This window comes from Pleurodeles waltl, chromosome 2_2 (genome assembly GCF_031143425.1).
Source record: "Pleurodeles waltl isolate 20211129_DDA chromosome 2_2, aPleWal1.hap1.20221129, whole genome shotgun sequence".
Taxonomy (NCBI): Eukaryota; Metazoa; Chordata; class Amphibia; order Caudata; family Salamandridae; genus Pleurodeles; species Pleurodeles waltl.
The window spans coordinates 1,158,668,097-1,158,691,364 of record NC_090439.1 but is presented as its reverse complement, the minus strand read 5'-3'; the positions used below and the strand labels follow the sequence as shown (position 1 = coordinate 1,158,691,364).

General features: G+C 47.4%; 1 protein-coding gene across 1 annotated transcript in view; it reads left to right on the top strand.

Annotated features, from left to right (window-relative positions):
• Positions 1–23,268, top strand: part of LOC138282991 (E3 ubiquitin-protein ligase TRIM39-like) — a 218,001-nt gene that overhangs the window by 34,709 nt on the left and 160,024 nt on the right. The gene's annotated exons all lie outside the window — the stretch shown is intronic.

Below are 23,268 nucleotides of genomic sequence, written 5' to 3'. Positions count from 1 at the left end.
TAGCTCATGAGACTATAGATGTAATATTTGGACTAACATTGTGCGATTGGCAGCCTCAGGATTAAAAACATGAGATTGATTCAAATTGAAATAGGAAATCAAGAAAAAAAAATACATCAATATATAGGAATAAATAATGAGAGCCAACGTCACTATGTATAACTTGTATGCCATTGAATCTTGAGCATCCAGATATTTTAGTATTCAAGATATGCATCCACGAAAATTAAATAGAAAAACTGGAAGAGTGCTTGCTGCAAAATTACTAACAGTGCAGGAATAATCACATATGTACTGCAGTTCCTCAGGTCAAAACAATTTTAGTAATGTCATGTTGAAAAAAAAAGGTTTATACATGACATAGAACCGTAAGAGAAGAATTAGCCATACAAATATGCATTCTGAAGGTAGAATAAAGCAATATTTATATTTGCTGAGTAAGTCGCGTAGTATCACCTCCCATGTTGTTAGAAGTGAGGTGACATAAATCCCTTCAGAGTATGAACAATGAATCAAAATGGTGGATGAATTCTGAAGGAATCTTTTATATATGTGGAACTTTCCTGACTTCTATCTTTATCAGAAGGCATTCCGATGTTAGATTTGTTGGTTTGTAGAAGAAAACGAAGTTGAACAAAGATGCCGTTCCATATGACCACCGGAGCCTCTAGTAGCTTCAGATGCAGGTGTCCATCTTGCATGGGGTTCACGCGTGCTCCTCATAAATGTTGTATTTTAATACTGATTTAATGTGTTTTACTGCTCTCATGTGAAATTTATGCTTATAATTCTTGTTTTGTCAACAATTAAAGACATATGATGTGCTGTAGAACACCTGGGGTCAATTGCATTAGCCACAATCCATTAGCCTCTCAAAATACTTTTAGAAGATATTTGGGTTTCTTCAACTTCCCATCTAGCAGGGCATTTTGAAAAATTGTGGCAAGTAGTGTATTTTAAGTACATTTCTACTGAATGAAATGAATGACTGAAAATAATATATAAAGTGAACTTCTACCCAACCAAGCAGCCTGGTGCTGAGTGAAAAGTACATGAGAGGCGGAGACTGCACTAATGTGGAAAATGCAAGGTTTATTTTTATTTTTTTTGCAAAGGACCGAAGTCTGGAGTCATTGGAACTCTGGAGACAGAAAGTTCTAGTGATTTGATGCCAGAGAGGAGAAAGGCGAAGGCTCAGCGTCCAATAAGTACCTGTCTAATGGTAGGATGATGCAGACAGTTGGCTACTGCAAAGCAAAGAGTTCTGGAAAGAATATTAAGAGTGATACAATGGTAAACAAGGAAAGGGCCTATTTGATGGAGAGCACAACAAACTAGGGACAACATTGAAGTTACACTATTTGGCAATCAGAAATCAATGGACAATAAAACAGTAAGAAAATATGATGAAGCCAGAAGGCATTCCTCGCATGCAGGAGAATTTTGAATAAACTGAAGGCAAGAAACCCGAGACAGACTTTCCATTATCTAGATGTGAGAAAGTATCTGAACTTATAGCAGTCTTATGACTGAGAGAGCGGAGAAAAGGGATGATTTTGCATAGAATGCCGATTTTGCTAAAGCAAGTTAAAAATTTACCTGATCTATTGAAAGAATAAAAAAAAGTAGGTGGACATTGATCATGGATTTTTTACTGAGTCAAGCCAGAGTGGGCGATAGGCCAGCTTCGCCACTACCAAATCAAAGACCATATCCCTGGAAGTTCCCTAAGGTTGGGGCCCTCTGTGTTCTCACTATTGAGTTTTAATTAGACTTGATCCAGGAGACACATACTAGGAAGCAAGATCATAATTTCTCTTAGGTAGACCCCAGAACACTGGTGAAGAAAATGATCCTTAGGTTTTCATCTGCATAAGACAGTGCAGAGAAACCTAAGGATTGTATAACTAAAACTAACAAAATAAGATGAAGAGTAAATAATGTAGGGGTCAGAGAGAAGCCCGGAGGGATTGTGCAAGTGAGAAGTTTCAAACAAGACTAAAATAAGGGGAAGTGCACTGTTTATGCCCTTTCAGATAGAAAAAAGGTAAGCCACATCAGGGCAGTACCTTCAGTGCTATATTGTTCCAAATGATTGTTTTTTAATAAACATTTTTACAAAGTGTCATAATAAACATATTATTACAGGACATATGAATATCATGCTAAAGTACATACATTATTATTTTAAAGTTTACTCTTCATGTGACATAGCCTATCCATTCATAAGTGTTAACAATAGATGTATGTATATCGCATAAATAATACAAACAAACTGTGCTGGGGGTCAGCTTTAATCTGTTTTTATTGGGTGGTCACAACTATGTAATACCATAAGATACTGATTTGGACCCCAAATAAACTGTGTCTCTCACCAGTGGGAAGTCTACTATACTCAAAGTTTAACTTTGAGGTCAAAAGATCTCTCCAGTGAGAGGTGCGTTGTCCATCCCTTCATTCTCTTCTGCCTCTTATACGATCTATGCATAATTGTTAGCCACACACCAGTACATTGTGTTATGCAGTTGAGAGCGCCTGTCATTCAGGGTGGACATTTGTCAGAAAGCCTTTCATTTTCCAACAATATTGGTTCCCCTATCTGTTTCATGTATGTGTATAGCTGGATTTATCACTGTTGTACATTCTGCACCCACCCATTTACTGGTCTCCCTCACACACCGTTTTGTCAAGTGCTGTACTGATCTTCATGACAGGACCACTATGGTTAGCTCTTCACACCTTTATTTACTCTTTCTTTATTTGGCTCTGGGTGTCAGTCCCAGCAGAGAATGGTGCATTCTCCCACTAATTTTTCTATTGTTTCAGTCATATGTTTCCAGCAGTCTAATAGACAGAAACAGCCCTGCACTGTATGATTAAATGTGGCTTAAGACCTTTCACATCTGGGAGATTAATCCTTAGACTCCATATCTTAGTGAGCTTCCTTGGGGTGATGTAGTTTTGATAGAAAATTAAACTAATTACACTAATTTGAACAGTGCAATGATGCCACTGCTGGTAAGTGGTCAGTGTCTAGGAGGGCTGTGATCAACTGGACCAATTTCTTAAAGTGCAAGGAAGTCTCCCTGCCCAAAAAGAAGCCTTTTTAATCATGACCTAAGACAGAGAAGAGAAAGGGCAACAATCTATTGCTATCACCTTCTCTAGGATTTTATAGTCTATGTTCATGATAGAGAGTGGTGCGTTTAAAGTCCCAACAAAACTATCACAGTCAGATTTCAGAATCACTACTAGATTCGTTGTCATTTGTGGAAGCATGAGTGATGTTCGAGCCTGGTTATAGACCTCCAGGAGCTGAGGAGTCAGGAGTCTTTTGTATGTTGAGTAAAATTTGTTTGACAGGCCAACCCTGGGTTAGTGCCCCTACTTATCACTTCCATAGCTTGTAGGATGCTGGCCTGGTTTGTAGTGGGTGCTTACACCTTATACCAGGTCCAGTTATCCCTTATTAGTGAAATATAGATAGTGTCTATCAGCCAGGCGGTCTAGGGGTAGCTGTAGCTGAGCAGCCAAGGCGGATCTAGGAGTCATGCAAAGCTCATGCAATACCACCGTAGTTCCACAGTACTCACACACATGAAAGAAAATACTCAGTGTTACAAAAATAAAGGTACTTTATTTTGGTGACACAAGTGCCATAAATACCTTAGAGACTATACTCCCTTAGGAGGTAAGTAATATACACAATATATACACGAGTATACAAAAACAGGTAAGTAAACAGTTAGAAAACAGTGCAAATAGTGAAAATCACAATAGGTCAATCAATCAATCAATCAATCAATTTATAAAGCGCACTACTCACCCGTGAGGGTCTCAAGGCGCTAGAGGAGGGGGGTTCACTGCTGCTCGAAGAGCCAGGTTTTGAGACGCCTCCGGAAGGTGAGGTGGGCCTGGGTGGTCCTGAGGTGGGCAGGGAGGGAATTCCACGTCTTGGCTGCCAGGTAGGAGAAGGATTTCCCTCCGGCGGTGGTTCGGCGGATGCGAGGGACGGCGGCAAGAGCGAGGCTGGAAGAGTGAAGTTGGCGGGTGGGTGTGTAGAAGGCGAGGCGGCGGTTGAGGTATTCGGGGCCCTTGTTGTGGAGGGCTTTGTGTGTGTGGGTGAGGAGCCTGAAGGTGATCCTTTTGTTGACGGGTAGCCAGTGCAGGTGCTTCAGGTGGGTGGAGATGTGGCTGTGGCGGGGTACGTCGAGGATGAGTCGTGCAGAGGCGTTTTGTATGCGCTGAAGACGTTTCTGAAGTTTTGTGGTGGTTCCTGCGTATAGGGTGTTTCTGTAGTCCAGGCGGCTTGTGACGAGGGCGTGGGTCACGGTTTTTCTGGTGTCGGCGGGGATCCAGCGGAAGATCTTTTGGAGCATGCGGAGTGTGTGGAAGCAAGAAGACGAGACGGCGTTGACTTGCTTGTTCATGGTGAGAAGGGGGTCCAGGATGAATCCGAGGCTGCGTGCGTGGTCTGAAGGGGTCGGTGTGGTGCCCAGGGCTGTGGGCCACCAGGAGTTGTCCCAGGTGGACGGGGAGTTTCCGATGATGAGGACTTCCGTCTTGTCTGAGTTCAGCTTCAGGCGGCTGAGCTTCATCCATTCTGCGACATCTTTCATTCCATCATGCAGGTTGGCTTTGGCGGTGGTTGGGTCTTTGGTGAGGGAGAGTATCAGCTGGGTGTTGTTGGCATAGGAGATGATGTTGATGTTGTGCTTGCGAGCGATGTCGGCGAGGGGGCTCATGTAGACATTGAAGAGAGTGGGGCTGAGTGAGGAGCCTTGTGGGATGCCACATAGGTTGCAATGGGCCTAGGCGGAACACAAATCATATACTAAAATAGTGGAATGGAAAGTCGGTTTCCCACCTAGGCAAGTGTAGTGTGTAGAGGGGCGCTGGGAGTGTAAGCAAACACCAAAGGTAAGTAATAGAACCCACCCAGGAACACAGAAGTAAATCACATTAAGTTTCCTGAAACACACAAGAAGTCGTGATAGAAGATTATGCAAGAACCAGAAGAGACTGCAAGATACCAATGATGGATTCCTGGATCTGAAGACCTGTGGAAGAAAGGAACCAAGTCCAAGAAGCACTGAAGAATCCAGGGAGAACATAAGCCCCTGCTAACCTGGATGAAGGTGCAAAAGAAGAACCCCCAGTGAGAAGACTAAGGGGGTTATTACAACTTTGGAGGAGGTGTTAATCCGTCCCAAAAGTGACGGTAAAGTGACGGATATACCACCAGCCATATTACGAGTTCCATAGGATATAATGGACTCGTAATACGGCTGGTGGTACATCTGTCACTTTACCATCACTTTTGGGACGGATTAACACCTCCTCCAAAGTTGTAATAACCCCCTAAGTCAGTTATGCACCCAAGAAGACAGATGCAGGTTCCTGGTTGGTGCAGAAGATATCCCATGCCGGATGGATGATTGCAGGGGCTGCTCAAGCAACAGGAGGGCAGAAACCTGTCTGTGAGGTGGCAGCAGCTGGGGCTGCCTGGACAGTCTCAGAAGGCTGGTATATAGGTACTGGGGGTCCACTGTGGAGCCGCCAGAGTGCATGGGATTGTACAACGAATACTAGAAACAATTCCAAGTTGTTAGATACCTTACATGGCCATATTCAGTGTTACCACTGTGAAGCTGGACATAGGTATTGACCTAAGTCCAGTGCACGCGTAAAATGGCGTCCCCAAACTCACGAAGTCCAGGAAAATGGTCCTGGACGACGTGGGGGCACCTCTGCTAGTGCAGGGGTGCCCTCACACACAGGTACTTTGCACCCAGCCTTCCTGGTTGGACGGCCTGACATAGGGGTGACTTATAAGTGACCTGGTGTAGTGTAAATGGCAGTGAAAGGGTGCATGCACCTTTTCAGGCAGGCTGCAATGGCAGTCCTGCAGAAGCCTTTGCATGGGCTCCCTATGGGTGGCAAAAGTAATGCTGCAGCCCATAGGGATCCCCTGGAACCCCAATGCCCTGGGTACCCTGGTGTCAAATACTAGGGACTTATTAGGGGGCACCAGTATGCCAATTTGGGATGAAATACTGGGTTACCAGTATGTAGTGACACATTTGGGAACAGAGGGAGCATAAGCACTGGGGTCCTGGTTAGCAGCATCATAGTGACACAGTCAAGCACACTGACAAAAGCAGTGAAACCCACTGACAAGTAGGCCACAAACCATAAGCACTAGGTCCTGACTGGCAGGATCCCAGTGACACAGTCAGACACACAGGCCACAAATGGGGTTAACCGTGCTGGAAAGAGGCCACTTTCTCACAGAGCTTGACCTGTTTCAAGCAGAGGAAGTGGCGCCTCCAGACAAGTCTTAGATTTTCTGATGACATGGGTAGAGCGTAATGTCTTTAGAACTTCAGAAAGTGTACAGCTCACGTGGTTGTGCGTCCAGGGAGGCGTAGCAATTAACATATTGTGCATAACGCACACACTGGGTCTGTGCATAGTGCACACCCCGGGTTATCTCCTCACAGCATTGTCACTGGAGTTTGGGGCACCTCTGAGATCAGGAAAGGTGCTAACAACCTGCCTGATCCATCACCCCTCAGAGTTACTTGGCTATGAATTTGTTATAAGTGAATCAGGTCAATCTGTGTAGAAGGGTAGGCATGACTGCCTCTCTTGCATACTTCCCTCTCTAGCAGCATTCCAGCCCTAATTACTATCCTGATATACACCCCCCAAATCATTAGCTTTAAAAGTGAGGATTCTGTTAGCATGCTCCCTGATGTACCTTCATTTCCAAATTTGCATCCCTCAAGGTCCCCCCAAAAGATGCATCTCAAGAGCTGTCACTGGAAGTTTCCATGGAGGAAGCCTAACAGGCAGTAACCTCCAGCCCGAGTGAACGAAGAGCAGCAGTGACCCGTCATAGTTTTGCATAAATAATGAGCTTTTGCTATCAGTCCCATATGAAGAGAAGTTTCCAAGTCATCTGTGTCACCACTAGTCACCAACGAGCTGTCTCCAAGGCACTGGTGACACTCAGTCCCAACGATTCACTCCACTGCTGCGGCAGCCCCCTTGGCCTGTCCACCTTGTGTGCGTTTCCCCTTTGACGCGGTCTAGATTTCAGTCAGCTCTTGAATGGCCAGTAGATGGGGCTCCCAGAGTTTCTCCATGCTTCTGCCCAGTTCCATCCTGTCAAGGTATCAGTGAACACGTGAGAGTTCCCACTGTGAAGACTTTCAGGTGCGCTTGGCATAATAAGGTACTTGAGGTGTAATCCGGGGAGTTGTTTCTTACCTTCCAGATATGTTCACCTCTGTTGTTGTGCCATTGTAGTACAAGCAGGAAGACTCTACTTTTGCATCACAGTTTTGTATCCAGGCCAGTCTGAAGCTGGACATGGCTACCTAGAAAAACTAAACTGTGCGGCCCTGAGCAATTCCTTTTCTTCACTGTGACTCTCTTTCCATGATCATTATATATGAGAGCACCTTGACATGATTGTTCAGGATGCAAACTGTACAAAAACCTCTGTTGTATAGTATTTAGTGGACAATGTTGTTGTTCCATCTAAAACAATAAAGGCATTCCAAAAGTGGCCCAAAGCATCTGCGCAGGCACCCCTGTCTAGCACAACTTGTCAACTGGAAGTGAGACTTTTACCGCAACTTGGGCAAGGTCTGTTTCATAGAATGACTATGATTATAGTTGCTACCTGTTCACCCTCTGACAAATAATGTGCATCCTGCAGCCTCACCCATAGTGCATCACAGGGCCTCCCCAAGGAGCAGAACCTGAAGAAAGTTACCCTGCTGGCCCACTTGTTGACAGTGATGGGGCCATGACACCTAGCACCTTGCAGGATGATGCCTTGGATTAACAGTTTACAGGTCTGGCTGGCCCTCTGGATGGCAGTACTGATACTGTGGTCCAATCTGCCTGTTCAACTGAGAATAACATGGCCAGGCATTGGTTGCAAGTGTAGTGCTTAGTAAGCCTTCGAAAAAATGTTCAGTGCTCAAGGACTAGAGTGTCATTCTGTGCGACCAGGGCTTGAGTATAGATAGCAATATAGGTTCAATATGTCACCAGTGTCTACAGTTGCAGCTCACCTCTCGCCTTATTGCCCAAATCTTCAACTGTCAGCGGTCCAGTGCTTAATTTGTTCTTGTTGTTTCCGGTGCTGAGCTCCGGTACTTATTTTTGAGGGCCGGGGCTTATTCTTCTGCTTCCAGCAGTTTCTGTGAGCAGAAGACAAAGATGAGAAAGAAGCAGGAAGACAAAAAACGAAAAAGCGTCAGAAAGGGGAAAAGCAGAAAGCTGTAAGAGTGAGATGGAGGGGCAGGGAGTGGCTTTATATCGATTGAAGAGGCCCGAGATGTATTCAGGATTACGCTGCCTCAGCATTCCGTGGCTCCGCATTTAATTGCAGCACCCGCGTGTTTAAGAGGAGCGCTTTGGGCACCAGCACATTTTTATTTACAAATTAAGCACTGCAGCGGTCCCCAGACGTTTGCATTCTGTTGCTGCCCCACATGCATGTATTTTCCCCTCCATTCTGGACCTGGCCAGTCTGTTACAAATAGCGGAAATGTCTTGGAATTGAACTAACGCTTGTAGCTATTCCTGTACGAAACACGAGATTTAAACAGTTAATACAAGCATATATCAATGGCCACTAGAATTATAGGACTGTGTGGCTGTGATGATTTTTGCATAGTTATTTTACTGCATTTCCCACATTATCCATAATCTGCTGCAAAATATGAAGATTTTAAGAGAAAATAAATTGTTTTTAGCTCCAACATTTCAAAAGTTACTAAAAACGCGGCAACACGCAGTGGAAGGCACTTTGCAAAGGGTGACTGGTTTGCTGCTTATTTCTGTATTTGGGTGTTACATTGGTACAAATGTGGTGCAACCAATGCTGAGACAGTGTACAAAAGACAAATTAATGCCAGTGCTTAATTTGTAAATAAAAAGGTGCCGGTGCCCAAAACCCTCCTCTTAAACACACGGCTGCTGCAATTAAATGTGCGAACGGAATACTGAGGCAGCGTAATCCTGAAGCCACCTCGGGCCCTTTAATCCATTTACAGCCGCTCCCCGCCCCTTCAGCTCACTCTAGCAGCTTTCTACTTTCTCCCTTTGTGACGCTTTTTCGTTTTTCTCTTCCTCTCTCTTTCCCATATGTGTCTTTTGCTCACAGCAAATGCTTTAGGCCGAAGAGTAAGCGCCGACCCTCAAAAATAAGTGCCGGTGCTCAGCACCGGAAACAACAAGCACAAATTAAGCACTGATTAATACTGTCACAAAGTACGCCTCATGATTTGGCATTTCTTGCCCCATAACTTACTGAACCTGCTGCATAGTTTGCCTCTCCTCTGTCACAGAATTCCAGTGGCCTTGCATATATCGCATCAAAATTATTTCCATTCAATATCCATAATCGTATAAATAGATTACATTTCAAAAATACACTTTACGTACCAGTAACAACCCCTTTTTGTATCTGAAAATGGCTGCAATCCTAAATACAGCTTTCATATGTGCACTTTAAATTCATCTATCCCCTGTGTTTTCTGCAAAAGACACAATGCCTGTGTGGTGAATTCATTTTAGTTTCCCACTGGACACAGACATTAGCTTAGCCATAGGCTTGCAGGCCTGTTGCCCTTTTCACCCAGTAACCTTTTACCTACTTAGCATGCGCTGTTTTATCCCACTTATTTCATTATTTCTTTTAACTCTTCGCAGCTGCCTACATTTTACAAGAAATGTTTTGCTTTCACTTATCAGTGCCATTCTCAGAATGCGTCATTATCAGTGATGCGCGAAGGCATTGTCATCATGTCCCTTTCTCACTTATGTCTGACAGGAATATAATGCGCACTTGTTAGGTGTTGTTTATGTAATTGCCAACACAGTTCTGCATACACTATCAGTTGTTAGGTACATGCCTGGCTCAGGGGGCCTAAATGAGCCATATAAATACATGTTACACAGCCAGGGTTATCCGAGGGGTTCCTTCCAGATGCCAACCGTGCTGCACGGCTCTTCATCGCAGAACTCAGCCTTTGTGTCCCTACGGAGTCTGACCTGAAGACCTCATTCCAAGGTATCAAGGGGTGAGGAGCGCTTCTCTTGAACTGGCAGATTAGGGTTTATCACACCTAGCTCTTGCTAGGGTTGAGATTAGGCTCTTTTGTTAGGAATGGAATATGTCAATATGGTGGGGGGTTTATATTCACAACTTTCATCTTCACGATTTTGCTTTTATTATTGCTCATTATCCTAATCATTAAAGCTCATGTGTTTTATTGTGGATTGCAGTCTTTTCAGTAAATATATTGAAAGCTCTCCTGCGTCTCTTTTATTACGTGTGTACATGAGACTTGTTTTTAACAAAGAAAAGGGTAACTTCCGTTCCACCACGACTCCCCTGAGAAGTTGCATCGAGAGTCCATGTGTAAGGCTGCCAGAAATCACCATTTACTGTCTGGGTTTTGGTGAGGTACTGCTTGTGAACCAGGAGGACTAGGCCGACAGTTGTGACTTGTTGTAGGAGTGACCCAGTCGCCTACTAACAAAAGTGCTGTGACCCCAAAACCAGCAGTCTCGTTGAGGAGCGAGACTCCAACTACGACATGGCACCACAAATAATGGTGTTTAGGCACTAATTTACAGATATACTGATTATCTCTGTCTCACACACAGCAGGTACCCTAAGTACCATTATATGGAGATGTCTGTGGTGTTATGGATAATCCTCCTCAGCTGAATAGGGAGCACTTATCTGGGCTGTAGGTTGTTCAAGCTTGAACCTTTAAAAGGATTTTTCCCTATTTGGTGTTCCTTCTCTCTACCCATCATTAAACATGGCTAATGCCACAGACATTCTAGAAAATGTCAAACACGTATTAACACATTATCTAGTAGCCCATGGCTTAAATGATGAAGGAGGGGATATCACATTTATAGTGGAAGATCATGGAGCTTACCAAACAGAAACATTTTACTCTTGGGTTCCTTTCCTGAAGAAGACACTACAACAGACACGTTTCACACATATCAAATAGTAAATGTATTGCAACAGTACCAAGCTTACCTTTATCTAGAGATAACGCTTTCTTATCAAGAACACCAAAACTGGTTTAATGTTGCCTTTCATATGTTATACAACCCGTGAGATTAGGTCCCATAAATAATGACGGACCAACGTGGCCTGTGTTTGCCACGTATGCACCACATCTTAGCATACAGGCAATTCAAGTAGCTGACGAACATGCACTTTATAATGAGCTAGAAGCACTTTACAGATGACTGACACAGTTCGCTATGCAGACTTCGAATACTGCACCAGCTGGTCAACAATTGGCCGATACTGGGGATAACCCATGGTTGGATCTGGCCCTTTTTGCAGGGTCACCCCCAAACTTTTTGCCTCTTTCCTCATATTTTTTCTGACCTCTTGCTGTTGGCTTCAGTACTCTGAGCACTTTATCACTGCTGATCAGTGCAAAAGTGCAGGTGCTCTCCCTTCTAAAGTTGGTATGATTGGCTTACACCTAATTGGCACATTTTGTTTTACCTGTAAGTCTCTTTTACAGTGGTCTCATCATACTCAAGGCCTGTAAATTAAATACTACTAGTGGGCCTGCAGAGCTGCTTGCGCCACCCACAGAAGTAGCCTGTCAAACCTATCTAAGGCCTGCTAGCACAGGGCCTGCGTGCACAGTTTACTGCCACAGAGACCTTGTGATGATATTAATGGAGTTTGACCAATGACTTTGTGTTTCACCACTGCGCATATTAGTTGCTCAATGTTCACCAGTAGCACATTATATGTTTTGTTCAGCTCCGCTGCCTATTGGCTTTGACATGATATTAGACATTATATTTTGTATTCAGCTCAGCTGCCTATTGGCTTTGACATGACACTAGACATTGCATTTGATATTTAGGTTAGGTGCCTATTGCCTTTAACGCGGAGTTAGACATTGCAGTTGAGAATCCAAGCTGTATTTTTCCAAGCTGTGTTTTTGCACAAGATGAACCAAGATGTTTTTCTCACACCAGACTAGACATGATAAGAGAGAGTACATGTGGTGTTTTTCCTTCTTGCTCGGGCTTGGGAAGAGGAGGAGTCTAGGAGATCTGGCCAGTCTCCAAAGGCTTGCGTAGTTTTCCCAGGTCTGAGAAGAGGGGGAACGCTTTTCTAAGGGTGGCTCAGGGCTTCAGAGATTTAGATTCGAATCTGCCTGACTTCGGACTGGAACTTGGTGCCAGTTGCCAGTCTCCCGTGTGGGTAGATTATCTCTTTCTCGCAGTTGACTGGAGTCATCAACTTGCAGACCCTAGAAAGATGAAGCTGTAAATAGTTTCTCACACGGTGAAGTATTTGTTTTGCTTTGCATTCAATATCTTATAAATATAACCTGCTGTGTACATTGCAAATATATTTTGTTTTCATTGAACGTGTGCTTGAAATCTATTAATTCGTCTCTTACGAACTTTTGGTTTTAGAAGAATTAACAACAATAAAAGTCTTCTTTGAACTCAGAAGTGCATTCTTGATATGTTCTGTAAGCTCTGAAAACGAGATAAGAAGGAAAGCAGAACAGACCTGGCATCTAAATTTACTTGCAAGGCCTGGAACTCCCCTTTTACTACATGTACGTCACCCCTAAGGTAGGCCCTAGCTAGCCCTGTGGGCAGAGTGCTGTGTATGTAGAAAGCAGGACATGTGCCTGGTTGCGTGGCCTGTCCTGGTAGTGACAAACTGCCTATTTTTATTTCTCACTGCTGTTAGTGCTGCCCTGCTCATAGGATTGCCTTATGGCTAGGGGGTATTGTCTGATTTATGAGAGGTAGTGTAGGCATTTTTGGTATGGTTGTAATGGTAGTGAGAAATGCTGCTTACTGGTGTGGGTGGATTTTTTATTACCACAATAGAAATGCCACTTCTAGAAAGTGAGCATTTCTCTGTGCTTAAGACTCTTTTGCAGCTTGACTCCAATCCACGTCTGGGGCACATGGGACAGTCAGGCTTTGTGCATATTTTTCAGACAGCCTGTACACAGGGAGGGTGGAGGTGTCAGAGGTGCATCTGCATACTGAAAGGTCTTCCTGGGCTGAGAAAAGGGGAGGAAGGGCACTCATGCATCTGTAAAGGCAGTGCCCTGGCCCCACACAAAGGGCTTGTTTAGCCCCTACTGATTTCTGGAGCCTGTGCTGGAGGAGAGAGGGGACACTCCTAGAACCAGTTGTAACTGGTTGGAACCTCCTCTCTCCCTCTTTGTTAACACTGTGCAAAACTGAATATAAATACAGGGGGTTTTCCCCACGAAAAAGAGACACCTACACACAAGAAACATACTTGGAACTGGACACAGAATGCTGCTGGAGGGGCTCCTAAGGAACCGCCTTGGAACGCTGCTGCTGTGCTGACCTGTGACCTGCTGGGTCCCTAGGAGGACCTGCCACTGACTGCATCCCCCTTGTGCTGGCCTGTTGCTGGGCCCTACCGCCCTGTGCTTCCACTTGTGTCCCTAGGTGCTGTGGCCCTTGACCCCTGTGAGCTACTTGTTTTCCAGCGTGAGGACAGCCCCGTGTTTTGAAGCTCTTATGCTGAAGCATAGCACCTGATGAGCGCTCTGCTTTATTCATTTATTGCCCCTTGAGAGTGCTTCTCCATGTTCTCTGACGCGCTTTGAGAGCACTTTCCCTGCCTCTGCTCTGAGAAATCACTGCCGCAACCCGGGCAGGCTGCGACTTCGGAGCGAGTCCGAGACATGCTCAGTAACGTGCCCCGGGGCACTGGCAGTCAAGGAACTGAGGAATGCCATTGTTATTATGTACTCAGGGGACTGGGGCGCATCGAAGAGTGACCCCAGGGCACAGCCAGGGACCAACATGTGGCTGAATTCACAGTTGTGACCCGAGAGGGCTGGAGGAAGGCTTGCGAGCACGTCGGGTACAGCGTATCGCCTGGCTGGGGCCCAGCTACTTAGAGGGGAAGAGACCTCATCAGAGGACTCTTGCCCCACCAGCCCCAATGCTGCCATATAGGCTCGTGGATGGCAGGGAACCCTCATTGAAAGTCCCCCCTATGCCACTGGGCCCCTTCCTCTGTTGTTCTAGGGGGGTCCCATTACCTCTGGGCCCGCTGTTGGATTGTTGAAGCCCGTGGGCAGGTGGGAAACCTTGAAGGAGGTCCCCTATTCCCACTGGGCCCCCTCAGTATCTTGGAGATTCGCTGGCAGGCAGGAAACCTCGACGGAGATTCCCCGTTCCTGCTGCACCCACCTCTATTTCTTGTGGCTTGCTCGCCGAAGGGCCCCCTTTACAGCAGGGCCCCCCACTGGGTACTGAGGACCCATAAGCAGGCCAGGGTGGTGACCCTCAACGGAGGTCCCCGGCCCTGCCAGAATTTAACCCTGCATGGCTGCAGGTGCTGAAACCGGAGCACGGGAGCTCCATGGTTGGGGACGTGGACGTCCCTGTTTTGCCCGCATCATTTTGCCACTTAGTGCGGATAGCAAATCACACTCACCAGCCCTGGTGAGAACCCTGTAAACTGATATGTGGATTACTGGTAATGTGTTCTCTACAACCCACCCATTTATTGTGATGTGTTTTCATGACTAGTCCTTGTGCTCTCTGATGTTTCTGGTTTGGGCATGTAGGATGATATGATTGCTAGGGCATGTGCATTGTTGGTAATGTGATTACTGTTACCTTATTCATTCATGATGATGTAGGTTTATAACATGTGCCTTCTTTTACTAATGTCTTCCTGACCACTGCTTATGTTGCAGAATGACCAGTAACTTATATGTTTTATGTGACTCCTGATGGCTTTCGCAGAGTAATAGTACTGCGCAGGGCTGGTTTCAGCGGTGGTGGCACCCTGTGATACAGTCTTATTTGGCGTCCCACCCCATGACCACCTCCTTGAATTCCCTAACTACCAAACGGAAAATGTGCCCCTCATCTCTCCATAGCCCCCTTTCACATACATTCATTTGTTTTAAAGCACTTGTAAAGGCTGGCTTTACTCATCTACTTAGATATCCACATAAAATATATGTTCTTTGCAGCAGGCACATCAACCCTCTATGCTACTTTATGGCGAGTCAAGGCCGCTGCTAGACAAAACTCCCATCTCTCTCCCTAGCAGGAACATTAATCACAAGCGGTATTGTGACATTTTAATTGCTTCCTGAAGCCTGGACACACAAACTTTTCAGCAGGTGCTTTTATAACGCAAGTTTGTAAGTTATGTTAAACACAGCCACTCTATGGTCAGCGCCCACCCCAATCCAGCTCAGCACCCCGTGCGACCGCACCGCTCGCACCGCCCTAAAACCGGCCCTGGTACTGTGTAATGTCCTGACAACTGCTTGGGTGGCAGGGCATTACCGACATGTTGTGTTTAGTCTAATAAAGCTGTGTACAATACAGTTTATTTTTCTATAACTTGCTGTTGTGTTTCCTTTGTGGTGGGGACAGTGCGTCACATGTGTTGTGTGTGTTGTGCAGACGCTTTACACATTGCCTCTGAGATAGGCCTGACTGCTCGTGCCAAACTATCTAGAGTGTGAGCAGGGGTTCTCTTGGTGTGTAACTCCCTCGCCCTGGCTAGAGTGGGTGGGTCCTGCCTGGCTGAGGTGCATACCCTCGCCAACCAGAACCCCCATTTCTAACATTGGTGGCAGCGGTGGGATAGGACTTGCGCTTCACAATACCATTGTGACTCATTGTTGCACCACAAACTGTATTTTAGACCATCACATGTTTAGTTTCTCCTGATTTTCTCTCATTGGACATTTTTCCTGTTTTCAGTTCTAACGCTTGGATATTAAGGTTGTCACACTTGTGTTTACTGTACCTTATCAAAATGGGGCCAACCTTTAACCTAGAGGACCTGCCGTTTTACACACAGGAGGAATTAAAGGGGGTCTGTAGAGAGCGCGGACTGCCAGAGAGTGGGGACCTCACGAGATCTCTAAATGTCTTTAAAAGGTTTGTGACATATGCCCCGGGGAGGAGTGTTCCTAGGGGGTACTCAGAGGATCCTGATTGTAGTGAGGGTTCCCAATGGGAGGGCTCCCAGACCTCATTCCTAGAGAGTGGTGAACAGACTGACCAGGAGGGTGAGAATGACCAGTCGGGGACGCCATTTGACAGGGAAGGCCTCAGTGATAGGGAGACCCTTGCTGGGTCCAGTCTAAGGAGCAGTGTCACCTCTCATTCCTTGTCACCTGATGAGCTTAGAGATAGACGGGAAGAGAGGGACCTGAAGTTGCAGCTAGTGCGTCTGGCTGTGAAGGAGAGAAGGGCTGAGGGGGAGAAGGCCTTAGTGCAGGAGAGGATGGCAGAGGCAGAGAGGGCCTTTGCCAGAGAGAGACTCGCTGTTGAGCACAGTCTGAAGGGTCTGGACTCACCAGCGCTGCATGTGGAGTCTAGTGCTGGCAGCAATGTTGAGTGCAGTGACAGAGATGATCTCAAATGCCCACAGATCTGGTACCTAGGTTCCAAGAGGGGGGAGACATATGTCAGTGGTTGAAGGTATATGAGGTGGCTCTGGTAGAGCGCAGGATCCCTCAGAAGGATTGGGGGACTGGCCTAGGGAGCTATATCCTTGAAGAGCGGAGAGATGCCCTACTGGCTCTGGAAGGGAGTGACAAGGAGGAGTATCCCCATATGAAGGACACACTGATTGTGAAGTATGATTTCACCCCTGAGGAATACAGACTGAGGATCAGGGGCAATAAGAAACTGTCCCACCAGTCTTGGGGGCACTTTGTGGAGAATTGCTGCAATGCACTAGATGGATGGGTGAAGGGTAGCACAGCAGACAATTTTTCAGGGCTGTTTAATCTGATTGTTAGATAGCACCTGCTTTGTTTTTCAGGGCTACACCAACACATGTCAGAGTGTGAGCTCTCTGATCCCAGGGCGCTTGCTAAAGAGTCAGGCCACTGAGTGAGTGCCAGAGGGACCCCATTTTGCCAGGAGGACTTGGGCAGGTGACTGATTTTAGCATTCCGCCGGTCCTGGTGTCTGGTAGTCTCAATCCAGATTTGAGGAGGCCGAAACCCAGGCATAGAGTTGAGAGGGGGTCCAGTGGAGAACTGGGAGGGTCAGGGTTCAGCTCTGACATCAGAGCTCCCCCAGGAATGACCCTGGTGATACAATTTCTGGGCTGGGGGGGATCCAGGCTCTGCCAGATGGGCAGAGGTCTGGAGACCAGCACCAACCAGACTCTAGTGCAGCCCTGAGGGAAGTTGTTTCCCTTGTGGGGGGTAGGTGTGCTCCCCAAGAAGTCCTGGCTTGCCAGGCAGAGGTCCAGTCCGAGGGTGGTGACCATGGGCTGGGTGGTCATGTTCAGGGGGTAAGCTCTGACCTGATGGGGGGGGGGGGTAGTTGGTGTACTCACTCCCCTGTGTGTGACTTCTAGGGGTACTTCCCATGGTGGGGGTGTAGGAAAATAGCCTCTTTCTAGCTTGGTTGCCCCCACTTTTGGCTTGTTTGTCAGTGTGTTTGACTGTGTCTGCTGGGATCCTGTTTATCAGGACCGCAGTAGTTATGCTCTCTCCTCTAAATTAGATTGTTGCTTACTGGTAACCCAGTATTTCACCCACAATTGGCATACTGGTGCCCCCTTATAAGTCCCTAGTATAGGGTACTTAGGTACCCAGGGCATTGGGGTTCCAGGGAATCCCTTTAGGCTGCAACACATCTTTTGCCAACCATAGGGATCCCATGCAAACGCTTCTGTAGGACAGCCATTGCAGCCTGTGCGAAAAGGTGCATGCACCCTTTTACTGCCATTTACACTGCACCAGGTCACTTATAAGTCACCCATATAGCAGGCCCTCCAGCTCTGGGGGCAGGGTGCAGAGTACCTGTCTGTGAGGACATCCCTACACTAGCAGAGGTGCCCCAGGATTTCCAGGAACAATTTCCCGGACTTCGTGATTGCGGGGATGCCATTTTGTACGTGTACTGGACATAGGTCACAACCTGTGTCCAGCTATATAATGGTAACTCCTAACATAGGCATGTTTGGTATCAAACATGTAGGAATCATATCCCCATGCTTTTTGCAAGCATTGGTTGTATGATCCTATTCACTCTGGGGGTTCCTAGAGGACCTCCAGAACTGCCATCACATCCTTCTGAGGTTTTCCAGGCAGCCCCAGCTGTTGCCACCTCACAGACAGGTTTCTGCCCTCCTGTTGCTTGAGAAGCTCAAGCCCAGGAAGGCAGAACAAACGATTTCCTTTGGGAGACGGGTGTTACACCCTCTCTCTTTGGATATAGGTGTTACATGCCTCCCCAAGCCACTGGAAATGCTTTGAAGGGTACATTTGGTGCCCTCCTTGCATAATCCAGTCTCCACCTGTTCAGGGACCCTCAGTTCCTGCTTTGACATGAAACTGGACAAAGGAAAGGAGAGTGACCACTCCCAGGCCCATCACAACCCCAGGGGGGGTGCTCAGAGCTCCTCCAGAGGGTCCCTGGTTTTGCCGTCTTGGATTCCAAGTTGGCAGGGAACTCTGGGAGCATCTGAGTGCCAGTGCCAGCAAGTGACGTCAGAGCCCTCCCCTGATGGGGGCTTACCAGGTTAGGTGACCAATCCCACTTTCAGGGCTATTTAGGGTCTCACCTTTGGGTGGTTCGTCAGATTCGTATTGCAAGACTCCAGCAAGAATCCTCTGAATCATCCACTTCAACGTCTCACCGAAGAAACTGCATCTAGACCCTCCAGGAACTCTACAAGCAGCAACAAAGAAGCAAAGACTCCTTCTGCAACATTGTATCTTCAGCTCCTGCCAGCAACTGCAACTGTTTCCCAGTCGTGCATCCACTGAGGACAGCCTATTTTCAGCCTGCACCAGAAAGAGCGAAGGAATCTCCCCTGCTTCTGCAGGCACCAACTGTGACAACAACTGGCTGTGTGGATCCCCTCTCCTGCTGAGCTGAGTGGATCCTGCATCACGGGTGGTGGACTGAAGTGGTCCCGATGGTCCTCTCTTCCATCTGTCCAACTTTGGTGGTGGTAAGACCTTGCCTCCCCACGCAAGACAGTACCCCTGTACACTGTGTCTTTTGCAGCTGCCAAGGCTTGTTGGCATCCTTCCTCCAAGTCCTTTGTGCATCTTGTAGCTCCATCCCCCAGCATACTATCCTGTGAAGCACATGTTCCTGAGTGGTTCTCCAGCAGTGTGGGGGCCTTTGGCGTAGTCCTGCGTGGGCCTCTTTTGCAACTTTCTTGTCCCCGTGCTGTGGGACTCCTGTGTGTGCTGCCTGGTCTTCTGTGGGCTCTCTGAGTTGCTGAGGGCCCCCTCTGAGTCCCCCTCCTGGGTAGAGTCCACCTGGTCCTTCCCGGTCCCGGCAGCGTCATTTTCCGCTAACCACGAGCTGTGCGTGTGCCACGGCATGCTGGCAGGCTCCGACGATGCAAACTAGACTGCAATCCTACATCTGGCGTGGGACATCGCTTGCACCCTTCAGGAACTCACCTTCGTCTTCTTGCATGCAGTGCTGACTTTTCTTCTTCACCGGTGGTTCTCGTTTTGCACCTTCATCCAGGTTAGCAGGGGCTCCTGCTCTTCCTGGACTCTTCTGTGCTTCTTCGACTTGGTCCTCTTATTCCACACATCTTCTGTCCAGGAATCCACTGTTGGTGTCTTGCAGTCTCTAGAGAGCCTGGCTTCTAGACACTTTCTACATTACACTAATAAGAGATAATTGGACCTGGTATAAAGTGGAAGTACCATAGGTACCCACCACACAGCAGGCCAGCCTCCTACACCAGGTACAGGTTCAAGAGTTTGGAACCTTTTATGTCCCTTACGCTCTGATCAGGAGGGCATTCAACTAGCCGTTGGAGTCATATATATAGTCGTAGGTGCAAGCAGAAAGCAAGTTTCAATCAGCAGGGCAGTCCTCGAAGGGCACAGGGCAGCCTTCATACAGCAGGGCAGCCCTCTGAAATACATTGCAGGCAACAGGAAGCAAGGAAGTCCTCTGAGAGTCCTCCAAAGATCCAGAAGTGAGCAGATGAGTGGGTCTGTGGTCCTATTTATATACCTTGTGACAACTTTGAAGTGGAAAAAAACATCTGGAATTTTCCTCCCTCTCCAACTAGACTCCATTGGGTCTGGGGCTAGTTTGAATTTCCATGTGTTTGTGCTGAGGTAGTCTTTGGAGTTCAAGTAGGGCTATGCTGAGCTCTTCCCCCTCATCCTGCATAGATGACCAATCCTGCCAACACCCAATCCCCCATTGTGTGGCTACCTGGGAGGAATACACAAAGACCAACTGCCAACTACACATAGAGGGTCATTACGGCCGACCGCCAGGGGTAATGTGGCGTCCGTACCGCCAACAGGCTGGCGGTACAGAGACCCTTATTACGACCGCGGCAGTAGCTCTGCGGTCGCACCGCCGGGGCCGGCGGTTTCCTGCCGTTTTAGCCCCGGTGGTGATAATCCGCAAGGGCAGCACAGCAAGCAGCGCTGCCTGGGGATTATGACTCCCCTACCGCCAGCCTGTTTCTGGCAGTTTGCACCGCCAGGAAAAGGCTGGCGGTAAGGGGTGTCCTGAAGCCCCCTAACAGGGCCCCGGGCAGATTTTCACTGTCTGCATAGCAGACAGTGAAAGCACCCGTCGCACGGCCGCAACACCGCCGGCTCCATTAGGAGCCGGCTCCTATGTTGCGGCCTCATCCCCGCCGGCCCAGCGGGGATGTCGTAATGGGGTCTGCGGGAGTGCGGCCGCATTGGTGGGTGCACAGCGGTTACCGCTTGGCGGGCGGCGGTAGCCGCCGGCCAAGCTCATAATGACCCCCATAGTCTTGTGACCCCGGAAACAGGCCCAGGCCCCACATGATTAGGACGTGAAAATGCCACCTTTCTAAACGTGGCATCTTTAGATAGTGACTTAAAAGCTAACTTTACCATTAAAGAGGTCTTAAAAGTACAAATCTTTAGAGACTAAACTCAATATTGCCACCTGCTCCCAATTGAAAGTTATAACAATTTGCATGTAATAAGTTAACGTAATGTTAACCTATGGGAGAAGTAGACTTCACAGTAGTGAGAAATTACTTTAAGAGTTTTTAAATACCAGGGCATGTAAAAGTTTAAAGCACATGTACAGATTTTTAAATATAATGCACCCTGCCCTAAGGACTGTTTAGGGCCTACCCTAGGGCTGACTGTTATGTATTACAAAGGGACTTTTAGATTTGCAAAAGGTTTATTTTGCAAAGTCGAACTGGAAGTTTAAAACTGCACCCAGGCTGAAATGGGAGACCTGAGACATAGTACAAAGGGCTACTTAAGTAGGCGGCACAATAAGTGCTGCAGGGTCACTAGTATCATTTGATTTATGGGCCAGGGTCACATGTAGTACCACTTTACTAGGGATTTACAAGTAAATTAAATATACCAATTTAGTGTAAGTCAATTTCACCATGTTTAGGGGAGTAAGCACAAATACCTTAGCACTGCTTATCAGTGGTAAAGTGCACCGAGTCCAAATGGCAACACACTTTAATTTAATTTAAATTAATTTAATTCAGAAAAACAGGAGGGGAGAAGACAAACGTTTTAGGGTGACCCTGCAGAGAGGGCCAAGTCCAAAAGTCCACAAGTGTAGGAAAGTGCACTTTTTGGCATGGTTGCCTGCCCACCTTTTGCCTGGTATTGATGCTAGCTTGACTGAGTGTGTGCTGGGATCCTGCTAACCAGGCCCCAGCACCAGTGTACCCTTATTCCCACAATTGACACCCCCCCGGCACACAGCTAAGTCCCTTGTAAAAGGTACCAGTGGTAGCAAGGGCTATGTGACCAGGGAAGGCCCCTAAGGGTTGTAACATGTATTGTGCCACTCTAAGAGGCCCCTCGCCACACACATGAACACTGCCATTTCAGCTTGTGTGTACTGGTGGGGAGAAAAAGGTAAAGTTGACATGGAATCCCTCTCAGGGTGCCATGCCCACCAACCACTGCCTGTGGCATAGGTAAGTCACCCCTCTAGCAGGCCTTACAGCCCTAAGGCAGGGTGCACCATACCACAGGGGAGGGAATAGCTACATGAGCAATAAGCCCCTACAGTGTCTAAGTCCATTCTTGGACAATGTAAGTGCAGTGTGACCATATAAAGTACAGGGACTGGGAGTTTGTCACTAAAACCTCCACAGCTCCATAATGGCTTCACTGAAGTCTGGGAAGTTTACTATAAAACTTCTCAGCACAATAAACCCACACTGATGCCAGTGTTGGGTTTATTGTACAATGCACCCAGAGACCATCATAGAGATGCCACTTGTATTTTAACCAACTCTTTAATGTAAGGCTGACCAGTCTGGGCCAGACCCCGTGGGGTGAGGGCCTTTCTGCCCTCTGGAATCAGAAACAAAGCCTGCTCTGGGTGGAGGTACTTCACACCTCCCCCCTGCAGGAACTGTATTATTTGGCAGTGTGCCTCAAAGGCTCAGGTCTCCTGTTACAGTGCTTCCGGGAACTCCAGCTAGTGGAGATGCCCGCCCTACAGATGAAGCCCCACTTTTGGCGGTAAGTCCAGCAGGAAAATTAGGAAAAACAGGGAGGAGTGACCACTCCAGCTAGGACCACCCCCATGGTGTCTAGAGATGAAGTGACCCTCTCCCTGCAGAATCTTCCATTTTGGTTTGGAGGACAGGGACCATTAGGGTTAGGAATGTGTCCCCCTCCCCAAAGGGAGTGGGCGCAGGAAGGGTGTAGCCACCTTGAGGGACAGTAGCCATTGGCTACTGCCCTCTGACCCCTGTAACACCCATAAATCTAGTATTTAGGGGCACCCCTGAACCTAGCTCACCATATTGCTGGCATCCTCAAGAAGAAAAGAAGCAAGAAGAACTGCTAAGCGGACCCCAGCAGAGAAGACTCCAGACACCAACTGACTTGGCCCAAGCCCTACCGGCCTGTCTATTGCTTCTGAGACCCTGCTACAAAAAGGCAATGCTTCCAGTAGGACCAGCGACCACTCCAAACCGCCAGAGAACTCCCTGACCACCAGAGAACCAAGAACGCCAGAGGAGAGCCGCCCTGTCCACATGAAATTGAAAGGAGGACTCCAGAACCGCCCCGGATCCGCGAGTCCTGCCCATTCTGCACCCGATGCACACAGCCCATGTCCAGGTGGCCCACAGGTCCTGAACAGGTCCCCCAGAGGACCCCCCCTGACTGCGAGAGAACCGGATGAAGATTCCCAACTCCTAAAGGTACCCCT